Here is a 17,198-nt window from a genome sequence, read left to right on the forward strand (position 1 = left end):
GCTTCGGTTCTGCCATCTGGGGTCTATTTAGTGATTGAATCATGTCACTTCCATGAGGGCCAAGGTTCTGGAGTGGGTCCACACCAATAGACTTTCTTGCCACCCTGGCATAACTCGCATGCTCGCACTTACTAAAAAACATTTTTGGTGGCAAACCCTTTCCCAAGATGTGAAGGAGTTTGTCGCGGCGTGTCCCACCTGTGCCAGGAATAAAACAGGGAACCAACCCCCGGCTGGCCACCTTCATCCTCTACCGTCACCCAGTCGCCCTTGGTCACACATTTCCATTGACTTTGTTACAGGCTTACCTCCCTCAGAGGGGAACACCACTATACTGACCGTCGTCGACAGGTTTTCTAAGGCGGCCCATTTCATTCCTCTTCCTAAGCTACCTTCAGCCCTTGAGACTTCACAGCTCCTTGTCCAACACGTCTTCAGAATCCACGGCATCCCCTCAGACATAGTTTCCGACCGAGGCCCCCAGTATATCTCTCAAGTATGGCGATCGTTCTGCAAGACACTGGGGTCATCCACGAGTCTCACATCTGGGTATCATCCACAATCCAACGACCAGGCCGAAAGATGCAATCAGGAACTAGAGGCCACCTTACGTTGCATTGTGGAGGACAATCCTTCAGCCTGGTCCCGTCACCTGGTCTGGGTTGAGTATGCGCACAATTCACACAAGACCTCTGCAACTGGTATGTCTCCCTTTGAAGCGTCGCTGGGGTACATGCCTCCTCTGTTTCCCAGTCAGGAAACGGATTGCATGGTACCTTCGGTCCTACACCATTTCAGACGGTGTTGTCGAGTCTGGCGACAGACCAGGTCAGCCCTTCTTCGGACAGCTGCCCAAAATAAGAAATACGCTGACCGCCACCGCTCGACGGCGCCGCCTTACCAGGTTGGTCAAAGAGTGTGGTTGTCCACCAGGGATATCCACCTCAAGGACCTCTCCAGGAAGATGGCTCCTCGATTCATCGGTCCTTTTCCTATCGAGAGGATCATCAACCCAGCAGCAGTCCGTCTCCTACTTCCTGCCTCCATGAAGGTACACCCTACCTTTCACGTTTCCCAGGTTAAACCGGTATCTGAGAGCCCGTTGAGCCCTCCAACCAACCTCCCTCCTCCCCCCCGGTTGATCGACAATCATCCAGCTTTTTCCGTCCGGAAGATCTTGGATGTCCGGCGCCGGGGGAGAGGTTTCCAGTACCTGGTGGACTGGGAGGGTTATGGTCCTGAGGAGCGATCTTGGATCCCACGTTCATTCATCTCAGACCCCAGTCTCATCACTACCTTCTTCCAAGCGCACCCTGAGAAGCGCTTCGGATCGCCTGGAGGCGATTCTTGAGGGGGGGTACTGTGAGAGTAGCACTTGCTGCAGCTTCCAAGATGGCCGCCAATCACCCCCAGCTGACGGTCATCTCCCTGATGAGCTCCTGCTCCTATTTAAGCCTGCAGTCGTCTACTCGATGCTGGAGCATTGAGTTCCCCCGGTACTTAATGTTTCTAGCCATTCAGTGTTTCATGGAACACAAGTCTTACCTTGCGATCTTGTTTCTGCAGTTCTTCGTCGCCTCCTGAGTCCAGTCCTGTTTCCACGGGTTCCAGCTCTCAGATCTCTCGTGCCTTGCCCAAGCTCTGATCTCTCGTGCCTATCCACTCAGTCTCTGGGAGTATTCGTCCTGTTCTGAAGTTGCTGCACAGTGCCTCCATCTCACCATCTCCTCTGGAAACTCTGGGTTTCTCTTGGATCCACTCCTACAAGAACCACCAACTGTAAGATAAGAAAGCTACTTACAAGTTTATACCAAACAACTTACCTGCCCCAGCTGAACTTGTCCTCTGTTTCCAGGAGTTCCAGTCCTGATGCCTGTGCAGCCAGATTATCACTGTAAATAAATAAACTGTTATTTTACTCTGAGTCTCGTGTCGTTCCGGGTCTCGTTCGATTGGGTCACTCCTGAGATCTCACATAGTGAGGGTAAAGAACTGGTCCAGTGTCACACAGCTAGGATGGAACCAGCATTGTTCCTCTTGGATCTGAGGTTCGACCAACGATCAGACTTGCTTCTCCAATACCCCTGGATAGACCTTATCAGGGAGGCTAAGGAGAGTTATGCCCCTATATTTGGAGCACACACTCTGGTCCCTCTTTATGAGGATGGGAACCATCAGCCCAGTCTGCCAATTCAGTGGCCCTTCCCCCGATGTCCATGCAATGTTGCAAAAGTGTGTCAACCAAGACAGCCCCACAACATTGAGAGACTTAAGGCAATTAGGGCAGAGCTCATCCACCCTCACTGCCCTGCTACCACAAAGCTTTTCAACTACCTTGGAAACCTCAGACATGATTATAGACAGACCAACACCATAGTCGCCCAAATCCACTTCCTCCAAGGAAGATATGCCGGTGGAGTTGACAAGGTCCAAGAAGGTCCTTCCAACTTCTGACGACAACACTGGTTGAGGTCAACAGCACCCCACCTTCACTGAACACACTGTTAGTAAAATGCAACTTTTCCCTTTCAGCCATCTAATTTGCCAGAATTTCCTCTGCTTCAAATGAGTGGCTCTATCCAAGGACTCACCAAACTCCTCCTACATCCGAGCTTTTGTCTCAGCAACAACTAAGGCTGCAGCCCGCTTCACCCTCCCGAACTCCCATACTTCAGCTGCCTCTGGTGCCCCACCAGCTAACAAGGCCCAATAGGGCTCCTTCTTCATCTTGACAGTCTGCCTAACCTGGGGTGTCCACCACTGAGTTCATGGATGCCCACCACAAGAAGAACTGGCAACTTTGTGGCCACAGCTCAAGACACCCACCTAAACAATTGAGTAGCAGAACATGGTCCACTCGGACTCAATGTCCCCTGCCTCAGCTGTGATGTGGTTAAAGCTCTCCCTAAGGTGTGAGTTAAAAATCTTTCTGATGGGTTCTTCTGCCAGGCATTCCCAACAAACACTCAGTACATCTTTGGGTCTACCAGGTCTGTCCAGCATCTTTCCCAGCCATATGATCCAACTCACTACAAGGTAGTGCTCAATTGACAGCTCAACTCCTCTCTTCAACCAAGTGTCCAAAACAAATGGTCACAAATCAGATGATATGACTACAAAGTCAATCATCGATCTAAAACCTAGGGTGTTCTGGTGATACGACTCATGCAAAAAAAAAAAGATCTGATTTTACTGGCCTGTTTAAAAGTGTCATCATTTATTCATTATTTATTCCAAATTTATTAAGTATTTCAATGAATCCAAGATTTGAGTGCTAAGCTTCCTTACAAAATCCTAATGATGTTTTTCTATATTTATTTTTATTTTTTCAGGGGTGCCGAGTTCAAATTTAGGGTGTTCTTAAGCATCCCCAAAAATATGCATTTTAGCCTCTTTTTTTTTTTTACACCTGATTTTACACCACTGCATTTGGTAACTTAATGACTATGTTGTAAAAGTTTTCTTAAAATTTAACCAGCACATTATGAGATAGTTTGGTAATAAACACAAGCTAAAAACAATGTTTTGCTTGTCAGTGAGCAATAAGAATATGGATCAATACATTTTAAACAACGCTGTACTTAACATTAAATTTAAAGCTGCCTATTTTGTAATAACCCGTCTTCACACATGATGTCTGCAGGAGATGAGTTCAGCTCGGTGCGATGGGACTCAGGTGAAGTGGAAAAGCAGTGAAATCAGAAAGAACAGAGTAAATGACTGAAATGAACAAAAACAGCAAACATCATGCAACGCACTTGCTGACAACACAGAAAAGAAGCTGCAGGGAGAAAAAAAAACTGATCTCTGAGCAAAAAATATATAATTTGATATAAATCATATTCCTCGTGACTTGGGCAAGCCCCTCAGAGAGAGTACAATTTCTCACACCGCTGCCTCGAAACATAAACACACACACAATACAGAACACTGTCTGTGTGTGTAGGATATGGACAGTCTGAGACACTCACACACAGGTAGGGGGAAATAAATCTGTAAGAATAAAACTCAAGAACCAAACATGAGTGAAGCTCTTATCCGTCTCTACAGACAACTCTTTGTTTTTCTCAAGGGCTTTGCAGTAAAGTTTAAGATAACTTCATAGAGGTGGGGAAAGGAAGAAGTTCTGCAGTCGTACTTAAGAACAAGTCAACCCAGAACTACAAATACAAACATTTTAATCCCTTTCTGCTGCTATCAAATATTAACATGTGGTTTTACAGAAGGCAGCAAAAACAAACCAGTTTTCCGTTGATTGGTTTTTGGTGAATTCTCACATTTTGCGACAGGAAGCTTTAGCACAAGAGTGGTTGGTTAAGATCCTGCAGCAGTGGAACTGGATAGTTTTATTTACTTAAAAAATAACAAGAAGACAATCCAAACAAAACAGAAGCAGTGTTTAAAAAATGTGGTTTCTCTAAACTTTTTACTTTTATTGTCCCCCATTGCAGAGCGAGGGGGAGAGAATTGAAAATACCCTCTGCTCATCAATCCATGTTGTGAGGATGATAATTTGAAAAATAAGTGAGTGACTTCCTTTTTAGTGTGTGTCTGCATGTAGGTGTAAGAAGTCAGAGTCAGAGATTCTTTATTGTCATTCGCACCACGTGGTACATGTGGTGGAGCGAAATTATGTACACAGGGTCCCAGTTACATCCTACAATAAAATGTAAAAGAAAAACAATAATAACATCTAAGATATGAATGAAGAAAAACTCAAATACACTAAGCAGTAAAAGCATAAAAACATCACGTCGAACAGCAGCATGAACGTGAGCATGAGTCTGTGTGAGCAGATGAGCATGCATGAACACATCAACATGAAACACATCAGCAGCAACATGAAACAGATCAGCAGCAACATGATGTGATTTTTTTTCACAGTGCTATTCTAGTTAGAGATTCATGAGTCTAACAGCGTCAGGGTAGAAGCTGTTCCTCAGTCTAGTGGTTCTACACTTAATGCTCCGCAACCTCCTTCCTGAGGGGAGCGGGGCCAAAAGTGTGTGTGCTGGGTGAGTGGGGTCCTTCATGATGCAGGTGGCCCTCTTCCTGCATCTGGAGGTGTAGATGTCTGTGATGGTGGGGAGACTGACTCCAACAGTCTTCTGTGCAGCCTTCACCACTCTCTGCAAAGCTTTTCTTTCTGCAGCTGTGCAGCCTCCATGCCACACGTTGATGCTGGAGCACAGGATGCTCTCCACTGCACACCTGTAGAAGGAGGTGAGGATGAGCTTCCCAGACCAGCTCGCCTTAGCCACCTGAGGAAGTAGAGTCTCTGATGAGCTTTCTTGATCAGGCTGGAAGTGTTGTTGCACCAGATGAGGTTGTCATTCATGTGTACACCCAAGTTCTTGTAGCTGGAGACCACTTCCACTGCAGATCCTCTTATGTTCAAGGGGTGTAGGTGTGTTTGTTCCTTCTGAAGTCCACAATCATCTCCTTTGTTTTCTTCACATTGATGTGAAGGTTATTCTCTTTGCACCAACTCGCCAGGTGTTTCACTTCCTGCTTGTAGCTGGACTCATCATTGTTTGTGATGCATCCCACCACTGCTGGACAGCCTGGATGGGTAGTTGCACAATCATACGTGAGCAGAGTAAACAGGAGAGGGCTCAACATACATCCTTGAGGAGAGCCAGTGCTGAGGGTTATGGTGGCGTAGGAGAAGTTGTGGATCCTCTCTAACAGTGACAAAGAGGTCATTATCAAAAATCGGTTGGCCACAACAGAATAAAAGATGGCCACCACCACATATATTCAAGAATAAAGTTAAAAAGTTCAATATTTTTTGTTACTCACTTCATAAAGTAAAACTCATATATTACATAGATTCATTACACAGAGTGAAAATTTCAAGAATTTATTTCTTGTAATGTAGATGATTATAACTTACAGATAATGAAAAACCAAAATTCAGTGTATCAGAAAATGAGAATATTGTGAAAAGTTTGAATATTGTAAATGTCTGGTGTCTCACTCTTGTATTTCATGTCCAAGAGTTAATCAGCTGATTAACTCTTGGACATGAACTACAAATATCTCATTCCTCGAGTCTAGTCACTCCTGAACCAGCGACGTCAGAAGTGTCTTACCTGCTGGGGATAAAAGGAACTGGACCGTCGCTCAATGGTCTAATGTCCTTTTTTCACATGAAAGTAAATGTTCATGTCATTTGTAAATTAAGGTCCCAGCATCAGGAGGAAAACCAGGGGGGTCCAGAATCCACGCTGTTGAAGTCCAAAGTGAAGTTTCCACAGTCAGTGATGGTTTGGGTCCATGTCTTCTACTGGTGCTGGTCCACTGGGTTTTCTGAAGTCCAAAGTCCACGCAGCATCTAGCAGGACATTTTAGAGACGTCATGCTTCTTCTGCTGACGAGCTTCATGGAGATGATGGTTTCATTTTCCAGCAGGAATCGGCACCAGAAAAACACTCATCTTAAAAACTATAAACATTCACTATTCAAATTTTTAAGAGCTGGGGGACATCAGTGGACAGCTTGTTTTATTTATATATTTTTTTAATCTAACCTGGGAATTCTAATTGAGATGACAAATCTGTTTTGCAATGGACGCCTGGGCCTGAAGGTTGCTTAGCATGCATGTTTTTATTTTAGGCTTTTTGAAAACTATCATTCAAATATATTTTAAATGACTAAAAGGAGGGTTTCATAAAAAAAAGGTCTAAAACATTTATTACAATATAGTTTTCCAGACAGTGAAACTGCAACTACATTTACAATAAATAAATAATAAATGGACACAAAATGTCACATTCCTAAATGAAGTCTTTAAAGGAAGGTTTTATCAGGTGGAAATTTGAAATGTTTGAGGGGTTTGTGGAAACAATAACACAGATTCATGTTCGTGCTGCTGTTGTTTTGTACTATTAGTGCTTAGTATATTCCTAGTTTAGCATATGTATTAGTTCATATATTAGATATGAACTAATATGAACTAGATAGGCAGCACCTCTACCAGTTGTGCCACTGTACTGTGTGACTGCGACTAGTTGACGTGAAATTAAAAAAACTCGTGAGATGTCCTCAAATCGACTAGTCAACAAGTTGACTCAACCCCTAACCTCTACTCCATCTCAGGCCCAATACTTACTTAGTAATACTTAGATTAACAACAAAAAAGGTTAAATCGTGTCATCTGGACCAGTTTCTTTAAGTGAGAAATGTTTTGTCCCCCATCCAGAGGACTTCCTCAGTCTACGGCCTGCCAACCAGATCTGTCCCATAAGTAACCTCCACTGCTGTGTTTCAAGTCAACCTCTTGTTGGAACCTCAAAAGTAGGCTTTTAACATGTAAAACACACGCACATCAATACTTAGATTACTTGATTCGTTGTGGCTTTTTTAAGTTTTTTTTTTTTTTTTTCAAAATTAAATAAATTAAAATACAAACAAGAAAAGTCAACACAACAAAAAAAAATTAACACTGGGGGTTTGGAAAAAACAGTCTTATTTTGAGCATCAAATAAACTCAATTACCAGAACATACTGTAATTCAAAGTGTTATATTCACTTTAAATGGTACAAAGTATATGGACTGTACTTATATAGCACATTTCTATCTTATCAACATACTCACAGCACTTTACACTACAATCTGTGTCCTCATTCACCCATTCATACATGACTCTACTAGATCTCTACAAAGCTAATTGAACAAATCATTCTAAAAAGACTAATCAGTGATTTATCACATTCATACACTGATGGGACGCACATCGGAGGCAATGAGGGGTTCAGTGTCTTGCCCAGGGACACTTCGACATGTGACTGCTGGTGATTTTAAACCCCCAGCTCTTGCATTAGAGGACGACTGCTCTAACCACTCAGCCACAGCCGCACAACAATGATTTAACAAGAAAAACACTCTGGAGCAAGAATTTATATTTTTGATCTAAGGCAATACTGATTATTGATCAATGTAAATTATAAAAAAAAAAAAAAAAGTTTTATTGGGGAGTGGTGGCACAGAGGCTAGAGAAGATGAGCCTGTGATCGGAAAGTCGCAGGTTCAACTCCCAGTACCGTCAATATCAAAATGTGGGTGGAAAAGGTGACGCACCCACACCTGCCTCCACCCTCATTTACTCCATTCTGGGCCCCTGAGCAAGGCCCTTAACCCCCACCATCTGCTCCCAAAAACAGGTCTCTCTTGAAAATGAGTTCTCGTGAGAACTCATTTTCAATTTCATTTGCAATGCGACTACCTGTATATATAAAGGGTAAATTAAATTTAAAATAATAATAATAATAATAATAATAATAAAAGTTTTGAACAGGATGTTTGATTAAGATCTCATTTTTAGGTTTTACTCACAAGAATTTTTGCAGTTCACTTTCAAAATTTAAATATTTCTGCCAAATTGGCAGATTATTTTGAGGAGGGATCAGATTAGAAAATTAACTTTTATCAACCTGCATCTGTTTAAAGAGTCATATCCAAACCAAACATTGGTTTTCTTATCATCAGGAGGGAGGACTTTAAGGGTGTCATACCAAATCAAGGCTGTGAGGCCAGCTGCCACCCCATCTTTCTGACTGACTCCAGAGAGGTTACATAGTTGGACGTCAGGCAGGTTGAGGCCCAAAAGTCAACTGATGGTAGTCAGCAGTCAGCATTTCATCCAAGGTTGTGGGGATGGCATTAAGAAATAAAGTGAAACTCTTTAGTTTCTGGAGTCAGGAGTCAAGGAGGGTCACATAGAATCGTGATTTTTTAACTGGATTTATGTCTTAAAGTAAAATTTGGTTCTTTTTAACTTTAATTTGTCTTAGATTTTCTGCTGCTGGACTTTACAAAATGCATCTGGACAAACTTTAAATTTTAAATTTAAATTTTGACTGAACAAATACAGGGAAGATAAGGAGAGTGACCAGGATAAATAATAAACAAACACAAAAACAAAGCAAAAAGCCAAGATTTCTATTTTTATCAAAAGTGACAAGATGTCAGATAACTGTCAGACACTCTGAATCTGACAAGGTCAGGAACTTGAGTGTCTGAACAAATGGAGCTCATCTTTTCCTGTTCAAAAGAGGTTGTGTTAGCTTGATCACTATACTTTCTCCAGTAATGACAAAATGTAAAAAAGATTCATTCATAAAACATTTTAATACTTTATTTTTTAAATAAAGGAACACAGTAAATCAATGCCCTTTTTTCAATGTATTTCAAAAGATTTTACAATTTTAAAAAATGTCATTTTAAATCATGCTTTGTCTTCATTGAGTAAAATAAATGTAAGAACATTGTGTTTCTGCTGAGAAGATTTATGGAGTGTGTAAGTCCTTGTAAAACAAACTTGTTCTAAACAATATTAATAGATCCAAGGTAGATCTATATTATTAATGGATGGACAGTTTGACCTCATCTGTCAGCCTGTCCATCACCTCTGCAAACATGCCTGACCAAATATACCCCTTAATGAAAATGACATGTATTAGTAGCAGTAGACCACTCTGTGCATTAATGGTTTTCCCAAGATACACAAGGAAGAATCACCACTCAGACCTTTCATTAGCAGCGTCAACTCAGTCACCTGCAATATTGCTAAGACCTTGCTGCCATTTTACCTCCGCCTGTAAACAACAGCCCACATCACATGTAGAACTCCATTAACTCCAACATTTTTCAGTCAGGTCATCTGGACAGTTTCTTTTTTTTGTGCTGAAACGTTTCACCTTCAGTCCGGAAGGCTTCATCAGTCAAGGAAACACACAACAAAACTAATTCTTCCCCCAACAGCTTACTCCAAAGTGGAACAAACCAGTTCTGCTTGTGATAAGATGGTCTCTTTGGTACGCCCCCTCCTCCATTGTCGGTCCTCGTCCTTGTTGACAAGGTGTCAACAACACAATCTGGGAAAGAACCCCCTTTCCTTTTCTGAGTTGCCGATGAGTTTGCCAGAACATCATAGAAGCTAATCAAAAGTCTTTCTCCATGACCTTCCTGAATTCCTTCCATGCCCAAGTTTTGCATCTGCAACCACAGAAGCCATAGTCCTTCTACCCACCCTGTACCTGTCAACTTCTTCAGGAGTCCTCCAGGAGATGCAAGTCCTGAAGGCCTCCTTCAGCTTGACAGCCTCCATCACCAATAATGTCCACCAGCAGGTCCTTTGGTTGCCACCACAACAGGCAAACATGACCGTCGGGCCACAGCTCTTGGAAGCAGCATTTGCAATAGAGGCCATGAACATGGCCCATTCAGATTCTATGTCACCGACCTCCCCCTGGACATGACCATAAGTCACTTTGATAAATGTATGTAAGTTAATGTCAGTTTACATTGATTGGTATACACTGTAAGCCATAGAGGAGGAGACAGTCTCAAAGGACACTGCTTCTTCTAGATGCGATGTGAGTCACAGTTGAAAAAACACTTCAACCACACTGTTTATTCTAAGTATAGACAAAAGAGGATTAAAAAGTTTTTTTTTTAATCAGATTTACTCATCTATTGAAATGTGTGTTGTTTTGCGGTGAGTTTTGAATTTCTGTGCCAGTAAGAAGGCAGGGATAGAGTTGCCAGAGGTAAGATGACTAGATAGCGAAAACGATGTTGGGTAATTTAATGCCACGGGGATGTACAGGTAGATAAACACATGCAAGCTGATTTAAAAACACTAATATGCACACACGCACAGATACACTTCAGACAGCAGAGGGAAGCGAATTAGAGAGCAACTCCATTAGAAAATGGAACGATGTCGAAAAACAGGAATAGAGTTTGCTTTAGTTCTGTGTCACTTCCTGTTCGCTTTGATTTGTTAGAATGTAATGTTTTAGATTAGGGCTGAGGCATAAATAGATTTGAGGTCAAATACAGGACCAGGGTGAGGTTCAAGAAATAAATGCAAATTAGTAAATGTCCTAACAAGGATAAAAATGGAAACTTATGTGTATGTGTCCATTCAAAACCTCATGCATCTGAGGGGTTTTTCCGCATGCCATGGTTTGCATCGGGTTCTCTGGTATCCTCCCACAAAAGTTAGATTAAATGGTAAATCTAAACTGTGACTGCGTGTGATTGAGTGTTGGTAGGGGTCTGACTTGTTTGTCTCCATGTGGCCCTCTGATAGATGGACTGTCAGCATGTCCAGGATGCACCCTGCCTGTTGCACAGTGACCATGATGGGAGATAGGCACTGGCTTTTGCAACACTGCACAACAAGGTGTGGAAAATTTGACAGCTGGATGTTCAGATGTCTTGTGGGTACAAAGTCATGTAATCTCATGTTACTGTAAATTAATGTTTTTTTTTCCCACTGAGCAAACTTTGTCTAATTTAACTGGACGAGGAAAAAAAAGTCCTTACAAGCACATGATTTGAGTAAGCACAATTTAATTCTTAACTTGGGTAGGTTTACGTAAATCAAAGTCATGGTTTATCCAACAGTCCTCTTACTATTGGCATTACCTTACATGTTCATTGTAAACTTCCATATAACTTTAATCTTTGTTTAATATGTTTATATGTCAAAGTTCTGTCTAGCCCAATATCAAACAAGGGGGACTCTGTTAAATAATTAAACCTCCTTAAAGAGCCATGTCCCAGCAGCAGTCCATAATTTGTGAGGTGTTTCAGTGTATTCCAGTCTGACTGAGTCCTCACAGACACTGTAACACCATGGGGCTGCTCAGGGAGACACGGGGACAGTAACTTACTGATGTGAATCATGCTAAGTTTATGGAAGCAATAAAACTGCTCAGTGATAGGTGCTGATGGCAGAGAAGTGTTATATGCTGAAGCACAAAGGATAACAAGCACAAGAAGAGATACTGCAAGCCCAAGTCCTCCCCAGACTACAAGGTTGCACAAATACTGACACAAAAAACCAGCTCTAGATTATTAAAACTGAACTGAGAAAGGTTTGAGAGGCTGGTGACTCGTCTTTTTAATGAGAAGGTATGTCCCACTAAAATTTCAAACATGTTAAAAATCCCAGCAAAAACAAGAGCAAAGCCCTTCAACCCATGCAAAGAAATAAAAATGAAAATGTTGCTAACATTTTTGAAACTCCCGCCAAAATTCTATTTGCATTTTGTCACCAGCAGTCTAAGTCCAATGAAATAAACAAACACAGATTATTCTTATTACCCCAATGCACAAATTACAAATTAACATAGACCATAAATGCTACAGTATTTACTAAAACCATGCAACTAAACAAGAACGTACATTTTAATAATTTCCACAATGTTTACTCATTCAGAGTAACCTTCATTCATTGAAAATAAAACATCCATCCATCCATTAACTTTACCCGCTTATTCCATTTTGGGTCACGGGGTTCGCCGGTGCCCGTGTCCAGCAATCACTGTGTGAGAGGCAGAGGACACCCTGGAACGGTCTCCAGTCCATCACAGGGACACATAGAGACAAACGAGACAAAACACCATTCACTCTCTCACTCACACCTAGAGACAATTTAGAGTTACCAATTAGTCTAACATGCATGTTTTTGGTCTGTGGGAGGAAACCGGAGTACCTGAAGAAAACCCACGCATGCACGGAGAAAACATGCAAACTCCACCCAGAAAGGTCTTGGACCGGGATTTGAACCGGCAACCTTCTTTCTGAGAGGCAACAGCTTTAACAACAAAACCACCGTGCCACCTACCAGATTATCTTCAGTTTTAAATACAATTTTCTGGTTAAAATCCTCAACATTAAGATGATTATAAAGGTAAAAATGAACTGTACTTATATAACACATTTCTATCTTATCAAGACACTCAAAGCTCTTTACAATCTGTGTCCTCATTTACCCATTCATACAACACTCTACTAGATCTGTAAAAATACTAATCAGTGCTTTATCACAGTCATACACTGATGGGACACACATCGGAAGTAATGAGGGGTTCACTGTCTTGCCCAGGGACACTTCAACATGTGACTGCTGATGGAATCAAACCCCCAACTCTTGCATTGGATGACGACTGCTCTAACCACTCAGCCACAGCCGCTCTACTGGGTACATATTAAGCTTTGAAAAAGTGGGCACACAGCAGACAAAACTGGGTAACAAGAGCTGGGAACGATGCAAGTGAAGATGGATACAAAATGACCTCTGGTAAATGGCTTCTGATGTCCAAAACATCTGAGTCCAAACTGATCGAAGCTCCAAATGTATAATATGGTGAAGGGGTGAACTGAACACAGGAGACAGATGTGGCCATTGAACAGCTCTGACAAATTTTATCAGTTGACTTCAATCCCCTGGACACAAGAACTGGCATGTGAGAGAAACGTAATTTGCTTTACAGAACCTAGAGAGGTAAAACGATGTCTGGTAAGAGTGGACCATTTGAAACAAATGCACTCTGGTCATGATAAATATGTTTCCAGAAATGTTTTGGGAACATCAACATGTTTTTATGTAACAAAGACAACAAATCAACTGAATGAAATCATCAAAAAGATTAACATTTTCAGTCAGAGTCCAAACAGAGCATGTTGTCAGCTGCAGCTCTAAAGGTCGCAGAGGGACTTTGGATTTGTCTGAGGAGACGAGGTGAATGATACAGTCACGGAGAAAGGACACTAATGCCTTGCGCACACACCCGGACACGCACGTTATCCAGATTTGACAAGGTTAGTTAATCATCTGTCACAGGGACAGGAACGGACAGACTCCCCTCTCCTCCTTCGTCTCTCCTTCATAGCTCCCTCTCCAGTCCCCCACCCCCACCCCCATTCTCCTTCATTTCGTCCACCATCATCTCATCCAAGGACATCTGTCTTTTTTTCACTCACATTAACCTGGTGTCACCTGTTTTCTGTCTCTTGTTTCTGTCCCCCCTGCTGCCTTCCATCCTTTTTACTATGATCCGTGGCCTTCTCCCCTCCCTGGCAGAGATGAAACCCCCTCTCCATCATTCAGAGCTCTAATCGGCCTCCCATCATTGCCTCCCTGCTGTTTAGCTCAAGGTAAATCTAAAGAATGGAGATAAAAAAAGAGGCTTCATGGACAGATGAACAGAAGATGGACTACAGGGAAAGTTTTAACTGTAGATTGTGTTGTAGAGGAGTTAAAACAGGGAGTCATAGGGACAGTAAAACAGCTGGATTTACTTAAGTGAGTGGGTGGACGAACAGTTGAAGATGTACAACCAGTATGGCTCTAAGGGGTGGCACAGAGTGGCATCTGACACTGAAAAAAAAATATTGTCACCCTGATTGCCACCTAATTTTTAGCTAGTTGAGATATTTTGTACATTTTATGTGAAAATCACTCTGGTGCAAGGAACATTTGAGCTCTTTCTCTCCTCTTAACATCTGCAAAAACTCCCAGATGAACTCTTGATACAACAACAGGGGAATTGATTGTGTGCATATTTGCTTTTTGTTTAATACACAAGTTTAGTTGTGTGATTCAATCAGGAAACTACTTTAACTAAAGTCAGACTTCATTTAAGCTGTTATCAAACCTCAGGGAATGTAGATTTATAGCATTTTTTACTAAAACTTTTTTTTTATTAAGGCAGAAGGCTTTGAATATGATTTCACACTTAACCCAACCAAATCCCACCCCTTTTTTGGAGTCAAAATCCTCCCCCACCCCTTTTTTGGAGTCAAACTCGTCCCCTTCTGGGGGTCAAACTCTCAAACCTTCAGACAATCCCACTCTTCTGATTAGAAGGAGCTGTACCAGCTGTCTAAACACACAATTATAACAAGCTTGAAACAATTTTCCTTTAGGCTTTTTGACTCTTTCTTTTTCCCTTTTTCTTTCTTTCTTTTTGAGAGGATCTTGGTGTGTTTGTGTACTTGTTGTGTCTTCTGTCCTGCTCTCCTCTTTGTTTCTCCCTCTTGTAACTGGCTCCTGCCTCCACCACCTGTTGTCCTTCCACAGGTGTCTGTCATTGTCTGTTCGTTAGCTTCTGTATACAGGTCTCTGTGTTGCTTATTGTCTGGGCATTGGTTTTATGGCATTATGGTTCTGTCTTCTTCCGTATCATCCCTGAGATTTTGTAAGTTTGCTGCATGCAGCTTTTGTTTATTCTTTATTAAAATATATTCTACTTTAAATCCTGAGTTCTCCTAGTTCTGCCAGCAATTGGGTTTACCAAACTCCAGAACTGTAATCTTATTTTTTGTTGTTGTTGTTCTTTAGTTTTGTAGCTCACTGCTTCTTCATTAGTTAAAGTACTCAAGACCAGCCTGTAGTTAAACTGGCACATTAGATCAACTAAAGTTAGTTCATAACAAATAAATAGACAAGCAGAACTCGTTAAAGTAACTAATCTAGAACCTGATCAAAGGAAATAACCTACTAACCAAACGTCAAACCCATCCTCTGGTCTCCAGAGACTTCAGGTGATCCTTTGGCTTTGTACACTAGATTCTCACCTGATCTGATCACCAGCTTCTCTGAACAGCTTCATGTCCACGCAGTAGTGGCTGACAGCTGGTTCTTCTGGAAAACACCCCACTTCTGAAGCTGACCTGATCTTTGGTCGACCCATCCTTGCTTGATATCATTTCAAAAACTGAACTCGTCACCTGGTCAGGAGACCAACTAATGAGTTCTGGTACCTAAGATTAGGCTGATTGGTAACTTTAAATTATCCCTAGATGTGAGTGAGTGTGAATGGTTGTTTGTCTCATTTGTCTATGTGTCCCTGTGATGGACTGGAGACCTGTCCAGGGTGTCCCCACTTCTCGCACAGTGCTGGATATGGGCACCATAAAATCAAAAGTGATGAAATAAAAATTTAGCTAAAAATACTTACTTAGTTCATTAAATTTAAGAGTTGAGAAAGACTGAAAAGTAAATGAAAAACAGGTGCAAAGGAAAAATATTGGAATAAAACTGTAGGACTGAATAAAAGAAGCTGAAAAAAGGTCAGAGTAGGAAAGAAAGGGACTCAGGAGCTGTCTTGTATGAAAGTGCAAAGAGGCGTGAATCTATCAACACAATGCTCGCTGTGAAAAGACACCGGGGACAGACACACAAGTCAGCTCAGGAAATAAGAAAATGATAAAATGATTAAGAGCAATTTAATGTCACGCCGCCACCAAGCCAAAACGCACATCTGTCACAGCGAGAGTGATGTTACTGCACCTCCTCCTCACTGCACTCAGTCCCCAACCCCCTCACCAGCCCCCCAATGACTCCTCAAAACTACAGCACAGACACAGATAGACCCCTCTGGCTTCATCATCTGCTTTGTGATGATCATTTTTACATCACACTATTCCTAATAATAAAATCACAGACAACCAGCTCATCGGACTCTGGTTCAGCTCAAACTCCACATTTAGTCCCACTGAGTGCCTCCGCTTTTAAACACTGCCCCCTTCAGGCTCTCTGCTGTCATTACAACGATTGAACAGCTCTCTGTACCTGAGCTTGTCTTAATGAATCATCGCTTTTAAAGAAAAAAAAAAAGAAAACTATTAGTACAATAAAGAGCTTGTGAGGTTTTGAATTTAGTTTGAATCTTTCTGTTTACATTTAGCTCTTTGACAATTGGATCTGCAGCACAGAGCCACTGCTTGGTCAACACAAAGTGTTACCCCCCCATCCCCACCCCCAGAGACCTTACCGTTGCACCTCCCTCCGTTGATGGAGTCGCCATAGTAACCGGGCATGCAGCTCTGACAGTGTGTCCCTGCCGTCAGGTTCCCACAGCGCTCGCACACACTGCTGTTCACACACTTGCTGTGACCGTTACACTGGCATGCTGCGAGGAGACGGGACGCAGCGTCAGACACAAGTTCACCGACGACCACAAGCAACGTTACTGAAATACATCTGACCATGGTGGAGTCGCATAACCATCTACACTACAACCAGGATAAAGCAGTCAGTCCCTTCAGGATGCAGCAAACTGTTGTGTGATCTGGAGAACTAAAATGATTTTGCGTATTCAGAAAGCTGCAAACATAGTTGTGTTGTTCGATTTTATTAACAAGGCAACAACTAAAACACAACTGCATGTGTTTCATGTAACTTCTTAAAGAGACCACCTTGTGCATATTTGTCTTTTTATTTATTTATGTATTCTGCTTCTTTTTTGATTATTTCATAGTATTATTTTTCGTATAATATTAGTAAATGCTACTGGATGACATAAAGTATCTATCTATCTATCTATCTATCTGTCTGTCTGTCTGTGTGTCTGTCTGTCTGTCTGTGTGTCTGTCTGTCTGTCTGTCTGTCTGT

At 41.9% G+C, this 17,198-nt stretch overlaps 1 protein-coding gene across 1 annotated transcript in view; it reads right to left on the minus strand.

Moving 5' to 3' along the window:
- LOC119430667 (attractin-like protein 1) overlaps positions 1–17,198 on the minus strand; it is a 201,130-nt gene that overhangs the window by 38,289 nt on the left and 145,643 nt on the right. The window lies entirely within an intron of this gene.

This window comes from Nematolebias whitei, chromosome 1, assembly GCF_014905685.2.
Source record: "Nematolebias whitei isolate Nwh7 chromosome 1, NemWhi1, whole genome shotgun sequence".
NCBI lineage: Eukaryota > Metazoa > Chordata > Actinopteri > Cyprinodontiformes > Rivulidae > Nematolebias > Nematolebias whitei.